Consider the following 15627-nt stretch of genomic DNA (forward strand, 5'->3'; position numbering starts at 1 on the left):
GAATATTATAGCTGTGTGATAACATAAACCCTGGTGACTGCCGTATGGTGACATGTAAGAATATTATAGCTGTGTGATAACATAAACCGTGGTGACTGCTGTATGGTGACATGTAAGAATATTATAGCTGTGTGATAACATAAACCCTGGTGACTGCTGTATGGTGACATGTAAGAATATTATAGCTGTGTGATAGCATAAACCCTGGTGACTGCCGTATGGTGACATGTAAGAATATTATAGCTGTGTGATAACATAAACCCTGGTGACTGCCGTATGGTGACATGTAAGAATATTATAGCTGTGTGATAACATAAACCGTGGTGACTGACGTATGGTGACATGTAAGAATATTATAACTGTGTGATAACATAAACCGTGGTGACTGCTGTATGGTGACATGTAAGAATATTATAGCTGTGTGATAACATAAACCCTGGTGACTGCCGTATGGTGACATGTAAGAATATTATAGCTGTGTGATAACATAAACCCTGGTGACATGTAAGAATATTATAGCTGTGTGATAACAAACCCTGGTGACTGCCGTATGGTGACATGTAAGAATATTATAGCTGTGTGATAACATAAACCCTGGTAACTGCTGTATGGTGACATGTAATAATATTATAGCTGTGTGATAACATAAACCCTGGTGACTGCCGTATGGTGACATGTAAGAATATTATAGCTGTGTGATAACAAACCCTGGTGACTGCCGTATGGTGACATGTAAGAATATTATAACAGTGTGATAACATAAACCCTGGTGACTGCTGTATGGTGACATGTAAGAATATTATAGCTGTGTGATAACATAAACCCTGGTGACTGCTGTATGGTGACATGTAAGAATATTATAGCTGTGTGATAACATAAACCCTGGTGACTGCTGTATGGTGACATGTAAGAATATTATAGCTGTGTGATAACAAACCCTGGTGACTGCCATATGGTGACATGTAAGAATATTATAGCTGTGTGATAACAAACCCTGGTGACTGCCGTATGGTGACATGTAAGAATATTATAACAGTGTGATAACATAAACCCTGGTGACTGCTGTATGGTGACATGTAAGAATATTATAGCTGTGTGATAACATAAACCCTGGTGACTGCTGTATGGTGACATGTAAGAATATTATAGCTGTGTGATAACATAAACCCTGGTGACTGCCGTATGGTGACAAGTAAGAATATTATAGCTGTGTGATAACATAAACCCTGGTGACTGCCGTATGGTGACATGTAAGAATATTATAGCAGTGTGATAACATAAACCCTGGTGACTGCCGTATGGTGACATGTAAGAATATTATAGCTGTGTGATAACATAAACCCTGGTGACTGCCGTATGGTGACATGTAAGAATATTATAGCTGTGTGATAACATAAACCCTGGTGACTGCCGTATGGTGACATGTAAGAATATTATAGCTGTGTGATAACATAAACCCTGGTGACATGTAAGAATATTATAGCTGTGTGATAACAAACCCTGGTGACTGCCGTATGGTGACATGTAAGAATATTATAGCTGTGTGATAACATAAACCCTGGTGACAGCTGTATGGTGATATGTAAGAATATTATAGTTGTGTGATAACATAAACCCTGGTGACTGCTGTATGGTGACATGTAAGAATATTATAGCTGTGTGATAACATAAACCCTGGTGACTGCCGTATGGTGACATGTAAGAATATTATAGCTGTGTGATAACATAAACCCTGGTGACTGCCGTATGGTGATATGTAAGAATATTATAGCTGTGTGATAACATAAACCCTGGTGACTGCTGTATGGTGACATGTAAGAATATTACAGCTGTGTGGTAACATAAACCCTGGTGACTGCCGTATGGTGACATGTAAGAATATTATAGCTGTGTGATAACATAAACCCTGGTGACTGCCGTATGGTGACATGTAAGAATATTATAGCTGTGTGATAACATAAACCCTGGTGACTGCCGTATGGTGACATGTAAGAATATTATAGCAGTGTGATAACATAAAGCCTGGTGACTGCTGTATGGTGACATGTAAGAATATTATAGCTGTGTGATAACATAAACCCTGGTGACTGCCGTATGGTGACATGTAAGAATATTATAGCTGTGTGATAACATAAACCCTGGTGACTGCCGTATGGTGACAAGTAAGAATATTATAGCTGTGTGATAACATAAACCCTGGTGACTGCTGTATGGTGACATGTAAGAATATTATAGCTGTGTGATAATATAAACCCTGGTGACTGCCGTATGGTGACATGTAAGAATATTATAGCTGTGTGATAACATAAACCCTGGTGACTGCCGTATGGTGACATGAAAGAATATTATAGCTGTGTGATAACATAAACCCTGGTGACATGTAAGAATATTATAGCTGTGTGATAACAAACCCTGGTGACTGCTGTATGGTGACATGTAAGAATATTATAGCTGTGTGATAACATAAACCCTGGTGACTGCTGTATGGTGACATGTAAGAATATTATAGCTATGTGATAACATAAACCCTGGTGACTGCCGTATGGTGACATGTAAGAATATTATAGCTGTGTGATAGCATAAACCCTGGGGACTGCCGTATGGTGACATGTAAGAATATTATAGCTGTGTGATAACATAAACCCTGGTGACTGCCGTATGGTGACATGTAAGAATATTATAGCTGTGTGATAACATAAACCGTGGTGACTGCTGTATGGTGACATGTAAGAATATTATAGCTGTGTGATAACATAAACCCTGGTGACTGCTGTATGGTGACATGTAAGAATATTATAGCTGTGTGATAGCATAAACCCTGGTGACTGCCGTATGGTGACATGTAAGAATATTATAGCTGTGTGATAACATAAACCCTGGTGACTGCCGTATGGTGACATGTAAGAATATTATAGCTGTGTGATAACAAACCCTGGTGACTGCTGTATGGTGACATGTAAGAATATTATAGCTGTGTGATAACATAAACCCTGGTGACTGCTGTATGGTGACATGTAAGAATATTATGGCTGTGTGATAGCATAAACCCTGGTGACTGCCGTATGGTGACATGTAAGAATATTATAGCTGTGTGATAACATAAACCCTGGTGACTGCGGAATGGTGACATGTAAGAATATTATAGCTGTGTGATAACATAAACCCTGGTGACTGCCGTATGGTGACATGTAAGAATATTATAGCTGTGTGATAACATAAACCCTGGTGACTGCCGTATGGTGACATGTAAGAATATTATAGCTGTGTGATAACATAAACCCTGGTGACTGCCGTATGGTGACATATAAGAATATTATAGTTGTGTGATAACATAAACCCTGGTGACTGCCGTATGGTGACATGTAAGAATATTATAGCTGTGTGATAACATAAACCCTGGTGACTGCTGTATGGTGACATGTAAGAATATTATAGCTGTGTGATAACATAAACCCTGGTGACTGCCGTATGATGACATGTAAGAATATTATAGCTGTGTGATGCTAACATAAACCCTGGTGACTGCCGTATGGTGACATGTAAGAATATTATAGCTGTGTGATAACATAAACCCTGGTGACTGCCGTAGGGAGACATGTAAGAATATTATAGCTGTGTGATAACATAAACCCTGGTGACTGCCATATGGTGACATGTAAGAATATTATAGCTGTGTGATAACATAAACCCTGGTGACTGCGGTATGGTGACAAGTAAGAATATTATAGCTGTGTGATAACATAAACCCTGGTGACAGCCGTATGGTGACATGTAAGAATATTATAGCTGTGTGATAACATAAACCCTGGTGACTGTGGTATGGTGACAAGTAAGAATATTATAGCTGTGTGATAGCATAAACCCTGGTGACTGCCGTATGGTGACATGTAAGAATATTATAGCTGTGTGATAACAAACCCTGGTGACTGCCGTATGGTGACATGTAAGAATATTATAGCTGTGTGATAACATAAACCCTGGTGACTGCCGTATGGTGACATGTAAGAATATTATAGCTGTGTGATAACATAAACCCTGGGGACTGCCGTATGGTGACATGTAAGAATATTATAGCTGTGTGATAACATAAACCCTGGTGACTGCCGTATGGTGACATGTAAGAATATTATAGCTGTGTGATAACATAAACCCTGGTGACTGCCGTATGGTGACATGTAAGAATATTATAGCTGTGTGATAACATAAACCCTGGTGACTGCCGTATGGTGACATGTAAGAATATTATAGCTGTGTGATAACATAAACCCTGGTGACTGCCGTATGGTGACATGTAAGAATATTATAGCTGTGTGATAACATAAACCCTGGTGACTGCCGTATGGTGACATGTAAGAATATTATAGCTGTGTGATAACATAAACCCTGGTGACATGTAAGAATATTATAGCTGTGTGATAACAAACCCTGGTGACTGCCGTATGGTGACATGTAAGAATATTATAGCTGTGTGATAACATAAACCCTGGTGACTGCTGTATGGTGACATGTAATAATATTATAGCTGTGTGATAACATAAACCCTGGTGACTGCCGTATGGTGACATGTAAGAATATTATAGCTGTGTGATAACAAACCCTGGTGACTGCCGTATGGTGACATGTAAGAATATTATAACAGTGTGATAACATAAACCCTGGTGACTGCTGTATGGTGACATGTAAGAATATTATAGCTGTGTGATAACATAAACCCTGGTGACTGCTGTATGGTGACATGTAAGAATATTATAGCTGTGTGATAACATAAACCCTGGTGACTGCTGTATGGTGACATGTAAGAATATTATAGCTGTGTGATAACAAACCCTGGTGACTGCCATATGGTGACATGTAAGAATATTATAGCTGTGTGATAACAAACCCTGGTGACTGCCGTATGGTGACATGTAAGAATATTATAACAGTGTGATAACATAAACCCTGGTGACTGCTGTATGGTGACATGTAAGAATATTATAGCTGTGTGATAACATAAACCCTGGTGACTGCTGTATGGTGACATGTAAGAATATTATAGCTGTGTGATAACATAAACCCTGGTGACTGCCGTATGGTGACAAGTAAGAATATTATAGCTGTGTGATAACATAAACCCTGGTGACTGCCGTATGGTGACATGTAAGAATATTATAGCAGTGTGATAACATAAACCCTGGTGACTGCCGTATGGTGACATGTAAGAATATTATAGCTGTGTGATAACATAAACCCTGGTGACTGTCGTATGGTGACATGTAAGAATATTATAGCTGTGTGATAACATAAACCCTGGTGACTGCCGTATGGTGACATGTAAGAATATTATAGCTGTGTGATAACATAAACCCTGGTGACATGTAAGAATATTATAGCTGTGTGATAACAAACCCTGGTGACTGCCGTATGGTGACATGTAAGAATATTATAGCTGTGTGATAACATAAACCCTGGTGACAGCTGTATGGTGATATGTAAGAATATTATAGTTGTGTGATAACATAAACCCTGGTGACTGCTGTATGGTGACATGTAAGAATATTATAGCTGTGTGATAACATAAACCCTGGTGACTGCCGTATGGTGACATGTAAGAATATTATAGCTGTGTGATAGCATAAACCCTGGTGACTGCCGTATGGTGACATGTAAGAATATTATAGCTGTGTGATAACATAAACCCTGGTGACTGCCGTATGGTGATATGTAAGAATATTATAGCTGTGTGATAACATAAACCCTGGTGACTGCTGTATGGTGACATGTAAGAATATTACAGCTGTGTGATAACATAAACCCTGGTGACTGCTGTATGGTGACATGTAAGAATATTATAGCTGTGTGATAACATAAACCCTGGTGACTGCCGTATGGTGACATGTAAGAATATTATAGTTGTGTGATAACATAAACCCTGGTGACTGCTGTATGGTGACATGTAAGAATATTATAGCTGTGTGATAACATAAACCCTGGTGACTGCCAAATGGTGACATGTAAGAATATTATAGCTGTGTGATAACATAAACCCTGGTGACTGCCGTATGGTGACATGTAAGAATATTATAGCTGTGTGATAACATAAACCCTGGTGACTGCCGTATGGTGACATGTAAGAATATTATAGCAGTGTGATAACATAAAGCCTGGTGACTGCTGTATGGTGACATGTAAGAATATTATAGCTGTGTGATAACATAAACCCTGGTGACTGCCGTATGGTGACATGTAAGAATATTATAGCTGTGTGATAACATAAACCCTGGTGACTGCCGTATGGTGACAAGTAAGAATATTACAGCTGTGTGATAACATAAACCCTGGTGACTGCTGTATGGTGACATGTAAGAATATTATAGCTGTGTGATAACATAAACCCTGGTGTCTGCCGTATGGTGACATGTAAGAATATTATAGCTGTGTGATAACATAAACCCTGGTGACTGCCGTATGGTGACATGAAAGAATATTATAGCTGTGTGATAACATAAACCCTGGTGACTGCTGTATGGTGACATGTAAGAATATTATAGCTATGTGATAACATAAACCCTGGTGACTGCTGTATGGTGACATGTAAGAATATTATAGCTGTGTGATAACATAAACCCTGGTGACTGCCGTATGGTGACATGTAAGAATATTATAGCTGTGTGATAGCATAAACCCTGGGGACTGCCGTATGGTGACATGTAAGAATATTATAGCTGTGTGATAACATAAACCCTGGTGACATGTAAGAATATTATAGCTGTGTGATAACAAACCCTGGTGACTGCTGTATGGTGACATGTAAGAATATTATAGCTGTGTGATAACATAAACCCTGGTGACTGCTGTATGGTGACATGTAAGAATATTATAGCTGTGTGATAACATAAACCCTGGTGACTGCTGTATGATGACATGTAAGAATATTATAGCTGTGTGATAACATAAACCCTGGTGACTGCCGTATGGTGACATGTAAGAATATTATAGCTGTGTGATAGCATAAACCCTGGGGACTGCCGTATGGTGACATGTAAGAATATTATAGCTGTGTGATAACATAAACCCTGGTGACTGCCGTATGGTGACATGTAAGAATATTATAGCTGTGTGATAACATAAACCGTGGTGACTGCTGTATGGTGACATGTAAGAATATTATAGCTTTGTGATAACATAAACCCTGGTGACTGCTGTATGGTGACATGTAAGAATATTATAGCTGTGTGATAGCATAAACCCTGGTGACTGCCGTATGGTGACATGTAAGAATATTATAGCTGTGTGATAACATAAACCCTGGTGACTGCCGTATGGTGACATGTAAGAATATTATAGCTGTGTGATAACAAACCCTGGTGACTGCTGTATGGTGACATGTAAGAATATTATAGCTGTGTGATAACATAAACCCTGGTGACTGCTGTATGGTGACATGTAAGAATATTATGGCTGTGTGATAGCATAAACCCTGGTGACTGCCGTATGGTGACATGTAAGAATATTATAGCTGTGTGATAACATAAACCCTGGTGACTGCGGAATGGTGACATGTAAGAATATTATAGCTGTGTGATAACATAAACCCTGGTGACTGCCGTATGGTGACATGTAAGAATATTATAGCTGTGTGATAACATAAACCCTGGTGACTGCCGTATGGTGACATGTAAGAATATTATAGCTGTGTGATAACATAAACCCTGGTGACTGCCGTATGGTGACATGTAAGAATATTATAGCTGTGTGATAACATAAACCCTGGTGACTGCCGTATGGTGACATGTAAGAATATTATAGCTGTGTGATAACATAAATCCTGGTGACATGTAAGAATATTATAGCTGTGTGATAACATAAACCTTGGTGACTGCTGTATGGTGACATGTAAGAATATTATAGCTGTGTGATGCTAACATAAACCCTGGTGACTGCCGTATGGTGACATGTCAGAATATTATAGCTGTGTGATAACATAAACCCTGGTGACTGCTGTATGGTGACATGTAAGAATATTATAGCTGTGTGATAACATAAACCCTGGTGACTCCCATATGGTGACATGTAAGAATATTATAGCTGTGGGATAACATAAACCCTGTTGACTGCCGTATGGTGACATGTAAGAATATTATAGCTGTGTGATAACATAAACCCTGGTGACTGATGTATGGTGACATGTAAGAATATTATAGCTGTGTGATAACATAAACCCTGGTGACTCCCGTATGGTGAAAAGAAAGAATATTATAGCTGTGTGATAACATAAACCCTGGTGACTGCCGTATGGTGACATGTAAGAATATTATAGCTGTGTGATAACATAAACCCTGGTGACTGCCGTATGGTGACATGTAAGAATATTATAGCTGTGTGATAACATAAACCCTGGTGACTGCCGTATGGTGACATGTAAGAATATTATAGCTGTGTGATAACATAAACCCTGGTGACTGCCGTATGGTGACATGTAAGAATATTATAGCTGTGTGATGCTAACATAAACCCTGGTGACTGCCGTATGGTGACATGTAAGAATATTATAGCTGTGTGATAACATAAACCCTGGTGACTGCCGTAGGGAGACATGTAAGAATATTATAGCTGTGTGATAACATAAACCCTGGTGACTGCCATATGGTGACATGTAAGAATATTATAGCTGTGTGATAACATAAACCCTGGTGACTGCGGTATGGTGACAAGTAAGAATATTATAGCTGTGTGATAACATAAACCCTGGTGACAGCCGTATGGTGACATGTAAGAATATTATAGCTGTGTGATAACATAAACCCTGGTGACTGTGGTCTGGTGACAAGTAAGAATATTATAGCTGTGTGATAACATAAACCCTGGTGACAGCCGTATGGTGACATGTAAGAATATTATAGCTGTGTGATGCTAACATAAACCCTGGTGACTGCCGTATGGTGACATGTAAGAATATTATAGCTGTGTGATAACATAAACCGTGGTGACTGCCGTATAGTGACATGTAAGAATATTATAGCTGTGTGATGCTAACATAAACCCTGGTGACTGCCGTATGGTGACATGTAAGAATATTATAGCTGTGTGATGCTAACATAAACCCTGGTGACTGCCGTATGATGACATGTAAGAATATTATAGCTGTGTGATAACATAAACCCTGGTGACAGCCGTATGGTGACATGTAAGAATATTATAGCTGTGTGATGCTAACATAAACCCTGGTGACTGCCGTATGGTGACATGTAAGAATATTATAGCTGTGTGATAACATAAACCCTGGTGACTGCCGTATGGTGACATGTAAGAATATTATAGCTGTGTGATAACATAAACCCTGGTGACTGCTGTATGGTGACATGTAAGAATATTATAGCTGTGTGATAACATAAACCCTGGTGACTGCCGTATGATGACATGTAAGAATATTATAGCTGTGTGATAACATAAACCCTGGTGACTGCAGTATGGAGACATGTAAGAATATTATAGCTGTGTGATAACATAAACCCTGGTGACTGCCATATGGTGACATTTAAGAATATTATAGCTGTGTGATAACATAAACCCTGGTGACTGTGGTATGGTGACAAGTAAGAATATTATAGCTGTGTGATAACATAAACCCTGGTGACAGCCGTATGGTGACATGTAAGAATATTATAGCTGTGTGATGCTAACATAAACCCTGGTGACAGCCGTATGGTGACATGTAAGAATATTATAGCTGTGTGATAACATAAACCGTGGTGACTGCCGTATGGTGACATGTAAGAATATTATAGCTGTGTGATAACATAAACCGTGGTGACTGCTGTATGGTGACATGTAAGAATATTATAGCTGTGTGATAACATAAACCCTGGTGACTGCCGTATGGTGACATGTAAGAATATTATAGCTGTGTTATAACATAAACCCTGGTGACTGCCGTATGGTGACATGTAAGAATATTATAACAGTGTGATAACATAAACCCTGGTGACTGCTGTATGGTGACATGTAAGAATATTATAGCTGTGTGATAACATAAACCCTGGTGACTGCCGTATGGTGACATGTAAGAATATTATAGCTGTGTGATAACATAAACCCTGGTGACTGCCGTATGGTGACATGTAAGAATATTATAGCTGTGTGATAACATAAACCCTGGTGACTGCCGTATGGTGACATGTAATAATATTATAGCTGTGTGATAACATAAACCCTGGTGACTCCCGTATGGTGACATGTAATAATATTATAGCTGTGTGATAACATAAACCCTGGTGACTGCCGTATGGTGACATGTAATAATATTATAGCTGTGTGATAACATAAACCCTGGTGACTGCCGTATGGTGACATGTAAGAATATTATAGCTGTGTGATAACATAAACCCTGGTGACTGCCAAATGGTGACATGTAAGAATATTATAGCTGTGTGATAACATAAACCCTGGTGACTGCCGTATGGTGACATGTAAGAATATTATAGCTGTGTGATAACATAAACCCTGGTGACATGTAAGAATATTATAGCTGCGTGATAACAAACCCTGGTGACTGCCGTATGGTGACATGTAAGAATATTATAGCTGTGTGATAACATAAACCCTGGTGACTGCCGTATGGTGACATGTAAGAAAATTATAGCTGTGTGATAACATAAACCCTGGTGACTGCCGTATGGTGACATGTAAGAATATTATAGCTGTGTGATAACATAAACCCTGGTGACATGTAAGAATATTATAGCTGTGTGATAACAAACCCTCGTGACTACCGTATGGTGACATGTAATAATATTATAGCTGTGTGATAACATAAACCCTGGTGACTGCTGTATGGTGACATGTAAGAATATTATAGCTGTGTGATAACATAAACCCAGGTGACTGCCGTATGGTGACATGTATGAATATTATAGCTGTGTGATAACATAAACCCTGGTGACATGTAAGAATATTATAGCTGTGTGATAACAAACCCTGGTGACTGCCATATGGTGACATGTAAGAATATTATAGCTGTGTGATAACAAACCCTGGTGACTGCCGTATGGTGACATGTAAGAATATTATAACAGTGTGATAACATAAACCCTGGTGACTGCTGTATGGTGACATGTAAGAATATTATAGCTGTGTGATAACATAAACCCTGGTGACTGCTGTATGGAGACATGTAAGAATATTATAGCTGTGTGATAACATAAACCCTGGTGACTGCCGTATGGTGACATGTAAGAATATTATAGCTGTGTGATAACATAAACCCTGGTGACTGCCGTATGGTGACATGTATGAATATTATAGCTGTGTGATAACATAAACCCTGGTGACATGTAAGAATATTATAGCTGTGTGATAACAAACCCTGGTGACTGCCATATGGTGACATGTAAGAATATTTTAGCTGTGTGAGAACATAAACCCTGGTGACTGCCGTATGGTGACATGTAAGAATATTATAGCTGTGTGATAACAAACCCTGGTGACTGCCGTATGGTGACATGTAAGAATATTATAGCTGTGTGATAACATAAACCCTGGTGACTGCCGTTATGGTGACATGTAAGAATATTATAGCTGTGTGATAACATAAACCCTGGTGACTGCTGTATGGTGACATGTAAGAATATTATAGCTGTGTGATAACATAAACCCTGGTGACTGCCGTATGGTGACATGTAAGAATATTATAGCTGTGTGATAACATAAACCCTGGTGACTGCTGTATGGTGACATGTAAGAATATTATAGCTGTGTGATAACATAAACCCTGGTGACTGCCGTATGGTGACATGTAAGAATATTATAGCTGTGTGATAACATAAACCCTGGTGACTGCTGTATGGTGACATGTCAGAATATTATAGCTGTGTGATAACATAAACCCTGGTGACTGCCGTATGGTGACATGTAAGAATATTATAACAGTGTGATGCTAACATAAACCCTGGTGACTACCGTATGGTGACATGTAAGAATATTATAACAGTGTGATAACATAAACCCTGGTGACTGCCGTATGGTGACATGTAAGAATATTATAGCTGTGTGATAACATAAACCCTGGTGACTGCTGTATGGTGACATGTAAGAATATTATAGCTGTGTGATAACATAAACCCTGGTGACTGCCGTATGGTGACAAGTAAGAATATTATAGCTGTGTGATAACATAAACCCTGGTGACTGCCGTATGGTGACATGTAAGAATATTATAGCAGTGTGATAACATAAACCCTGGTGACTGCCGTATGGTGACATGTAAGAATATTATAGCTGTGTGATAACATAAACCCTGGTGACTGTCGTATGGTGACATGTAAGAATATTATAGCTGTGTGATAACATAAACCCTGGTGACTGCCGTATGGTGACATGTAAGAATATTATAGCTGTGTGATAACATAAACCCTGGTGACATGTAAGAATATTATAGCTGTGTGATAACAAACCCTGGTGACTGCCGTATGGTGACATGTAAGAATATTATAGCTGTGTGATAACATAAACCCTGGTGACAGCTGTATGGTGATATGTAAGAATATTATAGTTGTGTGATAACATAAACCCTGGTGACTGCTGTATGGTGACATGTAAGAATATTATAGCTGTGTGATAACATAAACCCTGGTGACTGCCGTATGGTGACATGTAAGAATATTATAGCTGTGTGATAGCATAAACCCTGGTGACTGCCGTATGGTGACATGTAAGAATATTATAGCTGTGTGATAACATAAACCCTGGTGACTGCCGTATGGTGATATGTAAGAATATTATAGCTGTGTGATAACATAAACCCTGGTGACTGCTGTATGGTGACATGTAAGAATATTACAGCTGTGTGATAACATAAACCCTGGTGACTGCTGTATGGTGACATGTAAGAATATTATAGCTGTGTGATAACATAAACCCTGGTGACTGCCGTATGGTGACATGTAAGAATATTATAGTTGTGTGATAACATAAACCCTGGTGACTGCTGTATGGTGACATGTAAGAATATTATAGCTGTGTGATAACATAAACCCTGGTGACTGCCAAATGGTGACATGTAAGAATATTATAGCTGTGTGATAACATAAACCCTGGTGACTGCCGTATGGTGACATGTAAGAATATTATAGCTGTGTGATAACATAAACCCTGGTGACTGCCGTATGGTGACATGTAAGAATATTATAGCAGTGTGATAACATAAAGCCTGGTGACTGCTGTATGGTGACATGTAAGAATATTATAGCTGTGTGATAACATAAACCCTGGTGACTGCCGTATGGTGACATGTAAGAATATTATAGCTGTGTGATAACATAAACCCTGGTGACTGCCGTATGGTGACAAGTAAGAATATTATAGCTGTGTGATAACATAAACCCTGGTGACTGCTGTATGGTGACATGTAAGAATATTATAGCTGTGTGATAACATAAACCCTGGTGTCTGCCGTATGGTGACATGTAAGAATATTATAGCTGTGTGATAACATAAACCCTGGTGACTGCCGTATGGTGACATGAAAGAATATTATAGCTGTGTGATAACATAAACCCTGGTGACTGCTGTATGGTGACATGTAAGAATATTATAGCTATGTGATAACATAAACCCTGGTGACTGCTGTATGGTGACATGTAAGAATATTATAGCTGTGTGATAACATAAACCCTGGTGACTGCCGTATGGTGACATGTAAGAATATTATAGCTGTGTGATAGCATAAACCCTTGGGACTGCCGTATGGTGACATGTAAGAATATTATAGCTGTGTGATAACATAAACCCTGGTGACATGTAAGAATATTATAGCTGTGTGATAACAAACCCTGGTGACTGCTGTATGGTGACATGTAAGAATATTATAGCTGTGTGATAACATAAACCCTGGTGACTGCTGTATGGTGACATGTAAGAATATTATAGCTGTGTGATAACATAAACCCTGGTGACTGCTGTATGGTGACATGTAAGAATATTATAGCTGTGTGATAACATAAACCCTGGTGACTGCCGTATGGTGACATGTAAGAATATTATAGCTGTGTGATAGCATAAACCCTGGGGACTGCCGTATGGTGACATGTAAGAATATTATAGCTGTGTGATAACATAAACCCTGGTGACTGCCGTATGGTGACATGTAAGAATATTATAGCTGTGTGATAACATAAACCGTGGTGACTGCCGTATGGTGACATGTAAGAATATTATAGCTGTGTGATAACATAAACCCTGGTGACTGCTGTATGGTGACATGTAAGAATATTATAGCTGTGTGATAGCATAAACCCTGGTGACTGCCGTATGGTGACATGTAAGAATATTATAGCTGTGTGATAACATAAACCCTGGTGACTGCCGTATGGTGACATGTAAGAATATTATAGCTGTGTGATAACAAACCCTGGTGACTGCTGTATGGTGACATGTAAGAATATTATAGCTGTGTGATAACATAAACCCTGGTGACTGCTGTATGGTGACATGTAAGAATATTATGGCTGTGTGATAGCATAAACCCTGGTGACTGCCGTATGGTGACATGTAAGAATATTATAGCTGTGTGATAACATAAACCCTGGTGACTGCGGAATGGTGACATGTAAGAATATTATAGCTGTGTGATAACATAAACCCTGGTGACTGCCGTATGGTGACATGTAAGAATATTATAGCTGTGTGATAACATAAACCCTGGTGACTGCCGTATGGTGACATGTAAGAATATTATAGCTGTGTGATAACATAAACCCTGGTGACTGCCGTATGGTGACATGTAAGAATATTATAGCTGTGTGATAACATAAACCCTGGTGACTGCCGTATGGTGACATGTAAGAATATTATAGCTGTGTGATAACATAAATCCTGGTGACATGTAAGAATATTATAGCTGTGTGATAACATAAACCTTGGTGACTGCTGTATGGTGACATGTAAGAATATTATAGCTGTGTGATGCTAACATAAACCCTGGTGACTGCCGTATGGTGACATGTCAGAATATTATAGCTGTGTGATAACATAAACCCTGGTGACTGCTGTATGGTGACATGTAAGAATATTATAGCTGTGTGATAACATAAACCCTGGTGACTCCCATATGGTGACATGTAAGAATATTATAGCTGTGGGATAACATAAACCCTGTTGACTGCCGTATGGTGACATGTAAGAATATTATAGCTGTGTGATAACATAAACCCTGGTGACTGATGTATGGTGACATGTAAGAATATTATAGCTGTGTGATAACATAAACCCTGGTGACTCCCGTATGGTGAAAAGAAAGAATATTATAGCTGTGTGATAACATAAACCCTGGTGACTGCCGTATGGTGACATGTAAGAATATTATAGCTGTGTGATAACATAAACCCTGGTGACTGCCGTATGGTGACATGTAAGAATATTATAGCTGTGTGATAACATAAACCCTGGTGACTGCCGTATGGTGACATGTAAGAATATTATAGCTGTGTGATAACATAAACCCTGGTGACTGCCGTATGGTGACATGTAAGAATATTATAGCTGTGTGATGCTAACATAAACCCTGGTGACTGCCGTATGGTGACATGTAAGAATATTATAGCTGTGTGATAACATAAACCCTGGTGACTGCCGTAGGGAGACATGTAAGAA

Source organism: Taudactylus pleione, unplaced genomic scaffold (genome assembly GCF_031769625.1).
Source record: "Taudactylus pleione unplaced genomic scaffold, aTauple2 ptg001135l, whole genome shotgun sequence".
In the NCBI taxonomy this organism is placed as follows: domain Eukaryota; kingdom Metazoa; phylum Chordata; class Amphibia; order Anura; family Myobatrachidae; genus Taudactylus; species Taudactylus pleione.